Below are 6,711 nucleotides of genomic sequence, written 5' to 3'. Positions count from 1 at the left end.
TGAAGCAGGTGTTCATTTAAATAGGCTACCTGCATGTTGAGCTTTGTTTGCTTTGTTGATAATTGTTACACTGTGATAGAGCTTTGTGTTTATAGTGCAGCTTGTTTTGTTTGAATCACTCAATCCTTCCCATGAAATATCACCACTCCTTAAACACAAATATTTTCAGAGGCATACAAAGAGGAAAAATGGACATGGAGCATCTGAGCCTTGCTTTGGGAGGAGAGGCCTTGTTGTTGGACTTTTGATGGAAACTTATGAGCCTTTTTGCCTGTTTTGCTTCTCTGAGCAATAGTASCAGGTCACAGGCTTGTTGTGAATGTTTTCCTCCAGGAACTTTCAGGAATTTGTGTCCAGGTAACCCCAGCTGGAKAGATGACAGATGAGAAAGCTAACAGGTTAGTAATAGATGAGAGAAGTGTGTCAACAATAATATACAAGTCCCCATCTCCATTTATATTGTCTCCAAGTCCATAAGTAATACGGTTTTGATGCTGCCATCAAAAGCTTCCAAAGGCAAAATGTGGCTCTGGTTTTAAGTCTTGCTCATGGACAGTTCAAGTAAACATGAGCAAAGCAATGCACTTTCAGCCTCTGGAGGGGCTTGCAGATGACCCTGTACTCATGCTAACAAACTTTCCTTAAAGGCATCCTTTACTCTGGTACTATTGCTGGCTGCAGTTTAAGAGCCCATTGCATAGGGATAGGCTGGAACACAYCAGGATTTGAAGAAAGATTTCTTTCAGAGCAGTTAATAACATTATCAGCCTTATCAGAAGTACTGCAGGGTTTAGCCTTCCCTTAAAGTATTTGATTTCACATTATTTATAAAGCTGAATATGGAAGAATCCAAATGTCCATTTTCACTGGAAAAGGAGAAAAAGAAAGGTCTAGCCCATGTGGTTGCAAAGAGAACCTTAAAACAGTGTTTCAGTGAAATGAAAAATCTCAAATATATAAAAACAATTGGAATTCTTAGATGATAAAGCACAGATCACAAATCTGTTGATTTTTTTTTAAGGTCAGGGTTCATCAAGGCACAAGCTAACACAAATGCTTCTGATGAGTATCGCAGYCTTTGAAGTAGCTGGTATTTGTTACAAGAGGTATTTTTCCAAGCAGAACTTTTCTCCATTATACATCCTGTAACAAAACAAAACCAAACAGAAAATCCCTTCTGTTGACTATATCACAAGTTCATCTAACCCCTAGTACCCCACTATTGTATTTCATTGAAATGATATCCACCKGTTCTGCTTTACAGCAGCAATAAACTGCAGCAATACTGCATTTTTCGTTTGTTTTTTATTTATACTGGCAGCAAGGGCTAATGTTTCATCTCTCACCCTTCCTGGTAATTGTGATACAAGGCTCTTTATGGGAAGGCTCATTCCTGTGGTTTTATCCATTCTTAAGAAGAAAAGAAAAAACTCATTCATCAGTGGAATGACTTCCTGGTAAGATGAATGACAATGATTTTTACCTGCCTTTGTAGGGGGTTTGGAGAATGTACTGGCTGATGTTTGGGGAAGTGGGATTTTACATTTCAGAAGGTACCTRGGCTGGAATTCCTTGGTTTAGAGGAACAGACCAGCTTTGCCTGTGAGAAAGCACCATTCAACACCAAAGCTAATGCCCTGGTAAAAACCTGGGCACTGTGTCTGCATGTGCTGAGTTACGTGTCTGGGGCATGGCTCAATTACACATTGCTTGGCGTGACTTGAAATAAAAGCAACTCCCAGAAGTATGCATGCAATTTCACTGCTCTGAAAATTGTACTCTGGCAAATTGCTGCCCTTCCTGCCTGGGTCCCAGGCTGAATTCAATCCAGACACATTTCTTTGTCTCAGTAGGATGTCTGGGAAGGTGAGGGCCTGAAGGACGAGGTTATACTTCTGCTGTGCCAGGAGATATTACACAGAAATGTGGGTCCTGTGACGTCTGCTAACACAGGTCACAGTCTCTGTTGAGCCAGGGACTGTTTGGTGCCTTGAATATCAGATTTGTGGTGGCAAGTTTTGCAATCAAAGTAATTATCAATTGTACTCGGGCACAGTGGCACTCCCAAGTCTCGTGAACCTCAGGATTTGCAGTGTCTAACCTGGTCCTGTGCTGTGCTAGTGTATGCCTTTGCAGAGAGAGTGCATTAGTGCACAAGGCTGGGATTCAGAGATCCTGGGTCAGATTTTGTTGTTCTCTGCCTTGTCACTGGCTTCTTTGGAGACTTGGCTTATTTCTGCCAGCACAAAAATAGGGAGTCACTACACCATGTACATGATGGGCCATTCCAGCAAAGGGAAMTGCCCTARGATTCTCCTTCTAGCCTTGCTGCTRCATAGCCTTGAGCAGGCTGCTTACTTTCTTATAAAATTCAAATAATATCYACTTTCTTTATACCCCTAGCTGAAAAACCCTACAGAGATGCTGCCTGTCATTAGCTACCTACACCTAAGTGCTCCTTCTTTGCTGCTGGACAGTAAGAAAGAAGCTGTTGTTCATCAGGCATCTGGATCACAAAGGGGAGCTTGAACAAAACAAAAAAAAAAAATTCCCACCCAAGCTCTTCTAATCCCAGCTTTGCCATTGGGCTGGTGCCTGGGTGCTCTTATCAAGAGACTTTCCATGGCAGTTTTGCTGTCGTGTACTGCTTCCAAATACCAAAGACTTTTCAGGCTTATTCAAAACTGCTTCTTGGCAGAACTCATCTGGCTGCTGATTCCAAGCTCCCATCTATATGAAATTTAGGGGCAGCAAGCACAGACCTTTGAGTGAGCTGGCTGGCAAAAGGAAACCAGGGTTTTTTAATCCAAGAGCAGAGCTTGGGGCTGGTAGATCAATTCCTTCAACAGAAACACACACTCAGCTCTGCAGGTGAAAGCCAAACGGTGTCAGGCACGTCTCACCTTTGCCTTCTCCCCTCTCCTGTGCAGATTGAAGAGGGAGGGAAGGCAGACTCGCTGCCTTCCAAGCTGCAGGCTGGTGATGAAGTGGTGAACATCAACGAGGTGGAGCTGAGCAGCTCCAGGAGAGAGGCCATCTCCCTGGTGAAAGGCTCCTACAAGAAGCTGAAGCTTGTCGTCCGCAGGTAGGCAAAAGCCATACTCCTTCCCTGCCCCCCTCCTGCCCCACCCAGCCATCCCCCTCACTTCTCCAGCTGAAAATCTGTGCCTTGGCCTAATCTTAGCACAAGCCTTGTTTTGAGCACACAGCATGAGCCCAAGGGCAAATGCTTGTTCTTTTCAGCCAACATTCTAGCACTCCTCTGTCACTGATGTGTCCAAGCATGTGAAACACTTCCCCAATTCTCTTGCACTGCTCCCCTGCCACATGACCCTCCAGGATCCCTGTTCAGTGATGTACAAGCAGTCCCATCTTCCTCCCAAGTGCTTGGGGCTCCCTGGGAAAGGGTGACACTTCTGTGCATAGCTCTTGTCTCATTTGCTGTGTGCTGTCACTGTTGCTGTGATGGCAAAAAGATTTCCACTGGCCTCAGCAAGATTTGGAGCTGGTGTTCTCCAGGTGAGTGACAAAGGATTTTGAATCAGAGACATTTGGGCCTGGAATTTGTGTTGTTTGTGTTTTTTTAATAGAAATACTACCTCTATGTCTTTCACTGTGGCCATGTCCAGTTTCTTTCTGTGCCAGTTAAGCTGATATCACTTTATGGAGTGCTCTGTCCTGAATTTCTACACTTAGCCAAAAAGGAATCTGAATAAAGATCAGCACAGCTGGGGAGCTGTCCTTAGTCAAACAAAAGGTGTCATTTTGGGTCACTAAGTTGGGACAACTGAGTAACATCTGAGAGGTGATGCCTGAATGGGGCAGGTATGACCAGCTCAGACACCCTCCTGCTCTCTGGATTGTATTTTGTGCTTTTGCTGACTCTATTTTGTTGTTTAACTAAAACATCTTTAGGTAATCTTACAGCAAATTCTAAATATTCACATACAGAACTGCTACATGGTTTATGCACCCTTTGGGAAGGGATTTGAAAAAGGAGTTTGTTGCAATTTGAGTGTTTTCCAATAAGACATGGTTTTTGCTTTAAGTTCATATAGATTGTAATCCAACTGAACCGACTGAACAAAATGTTTAATTCAAACTAACTTAGCAAAACTGTGAAAACAGAACCTGTTTGTTTTGTAATGTAATAGTTTCTTGCAATTTTTTTTTACATTGCCAAGACCTTTCACCTTTTCTTTTCCTTTTTAATGAGTATGYAAGGGGTTTTTATGTTTTTCTGGTTTGAATTACTGTAGTGAAATTGAAGAAAGTTTGGTTGGGAGTCTTTCATGGCTTTATTTCATCACCACWAGAAGGATCAAGCACATTAACTTTTAGAGGTATTACATTCACATACCCTCACCAAGGTACTTTGGATCCTTCATGCACATTTAAAGCTCAGTGATAATCCATAAATATAGAACTGGAAAATTTCAATTAAGAGCTAAGAGCCCAGCTTTCAGGTAATTTGACCCAGTCCCGGCTGACCCTGAAGTGCTAGCATAAAGGCTTCAAAACCCAAAAAATGTGAGGTCCTGACTGCTCAGTTTCTCCGAATTCTCTCCATTTCCAGTGCTGGCCAGACTCAGCACAGGACAGGGTAGAAGAAGAGATTTTGTCTCCAGTTCTAGAGGGTAAGAAGGGATAAAATAAGGACTCCAGAGGAGAATGTGAGAAAAGAGAAAAAGGAGGTGCAGATTAGCTTGACCCCAGACAGAATGAGTTTAGCCATGAAGCCTGGTAAAAGCTTCATGGTAAAAAAGTACTAACCTGCTTCCCACCTGGGGCTGGGTTTGGTTGGTTGGACAAGATGATGCTTTGTAGTATTACAATATCTGAAAAGAAATTCTTTTTTGAATGCTCATGATGCTGATTTTTGTAAATTTGCCATAAAGATTGAATTGAAATGGATTCGGGTTGCTTGCTGCAAGTACCAGCAGTCTGAAAACATCCTGACCTGTCATTTGTGACCTGACTTTTCATCAGTGCTGTCAGTATTCACAGAAACTCCTTCTTATATAGTGACACAAACACCCTAAGATATGGACTTTACTCCTTAAAAGTCATATACAAACACCAGCAAAGTCTGCTTGGTTCTGGTTCTTCCCAGAGAATATTCCAGGTTTTTGAAGGTTTAGCTGTTTGTTTTTCAAATTAAAACTTCTTTGTAAAAAGATCTTTGTAACATTGTGGTGGTGACACCAACCATGACACCAGACAGAAAGAACAGTTTTTCAATCAGATGTATTGCATCATAGCTCACGCTTGCATACTCAGATTGCTGCTTAATCTTGGTTTTTATTTCAGGGTAAAGGTAAGTCTTTAGTACTCAAAGGGTGAGCCTCTCCATGTGTTACTAAGCAAAAGTAGATGTTACAACACCTTGCAGGTCTGCAGACTGGCTGATGCAATGAAGTGGCATTTCCCTTGGAATGYCAGGACTGATGTGTCATCATCAGTCTTCATCAGCTCAAGTTTGATTGATTGGTGTAATGGAGGAAAAAAGTGGGAATAGTTTCAATGAAGGGAATGTGAAGACAAAATCAGGGAAAATTCAGGGAGAGAAGAAAAGATAAAAGGGTAAAATAAATAAAAATAAGAAAAATTAGCTGTGTCACAAGGATATTTAGTATTAAYAAATACAATGGTTTAAATTAAATGATCAGCACCAGAGTGTTCAGTACCTGAGGACCATAGTCTGCCTTTCACTCCTGTGCAAATGTCCTGCTGTCCCCAGGAAGGAGCTTGCAGGAGGAGAGGTATGTGAAGCTGTGAATTTTTACACTTTGTGCTTCCTTGCTCACAGACTTAGGGTAGGGTAGAGGCAGAGAATGACCCAATGGGCCCTGGTGCTAAGTAAATCCTGTGCCTGYTCCCTAAGAGGATCCTTATTTGGGAGATAAACAGTTTTCATGGATGCTCAGTTTTCTCTGCTCTTTAACAGGACTGCTCACACCTCCCTTTTTTCAAAGGCTGTTCCTAAATCCAGGTCCTGCCTCTCTGCCATTCCTCTCCAGCTTCCTGTGCTTGTTTTGCCCATTCATTTCCAGGACAATGGACTCAGATGTGTGTGTGTGTTTGCTCATTCCTGTACACCTCTCTGAGGGASCTTGCTGACACTCACACTCCATTGTGTCAGGCCAGAGCCAGCTGSAGTAGGAGCCATTCTGCAGCCCAGRKAGTGACTCAGTGTGTCTGCATCACTGCTGGTGACAAATGTCTCTCACTGTGGGTATGGGCWGAACCAGTTCCATCAGGCCTGAGGAATTCACAGTTGGTGCTGGGGAGATCTCTTTGCTCAGGGTTTGCCCATTTGGAACAGTGGTTCGAATCACAATGGGAAACTGGAGAGACCAGTTTGTTGGATTTTGTGGTGGAAGGCTGGCCTACTGTCCTCAGCAAACTGCCTCACAGAGGTTTTGATACTCAGTTGATCTTTAACCAGCTGGGGTAAAAGCTGTTGGAAAGCTACAGCTACAAAAGAAATAGGACTTAGCTGGTTTGTTGTGAAATGCAAGTTATTTTTTTTGTTGCTTCCTATCCAACTGCAGTAYCCAAGCAGAGTTGGATGCAATTTTAAAAAGCCCCTTTTCAGTGGTATCAGTCTGATCTAATTGTGTTGTGCATGCCTGGATCAGCTGAAGATAAGGCTCAAACCGTGGGCATGGCCTTGTGTGCTTTACAGCCCCCACAGTGGCCTGGAGCAGT

The 6,711-nt window shown here is 42.9% G+C and overlaps 1 protein-coding gene across 1 annotated transcript in view; it reads left to right on the top strand.

The window, feature by feature from the left end:
* Positions 1-2,934: 2,934 nt before the first annotated feature.
* Positions 2,935-6,711, top strand: part of SHROOM3 (shroom family member 3) — a 75,995-nt gene continuing 72,218 nt past the window's right edge. The window contains exon 1 of the mRNA XM_057380022.1: positions 2,935-3,085. The gene's annotated coding sequence lies outside the window, so the exon portion shown is untranslated. The remainder of the gene's footprint in view (positions 3,086-6,711) is intronic.

This window comes from Malurus melanocephalus, unplaced genomic scaffold (assembly GCF_030028575.1).
Source record: "Malurus melanocephalus ecotype Western Australia unplaced genomic scaffold, MMel_1.1 scaffold_433, whole genome shotgun sequence".
Taxonomy (NCBI): Eukaryota; Metazoa; Chordata; class Aves; order Passeriformes; family Maluridae; genus Malurus; species Malurus melanocephalus.
Note: the sequence above shows the minus strand (reverse complement) of the source record. Positions and strands in the feature narration are given on the sequence as shown.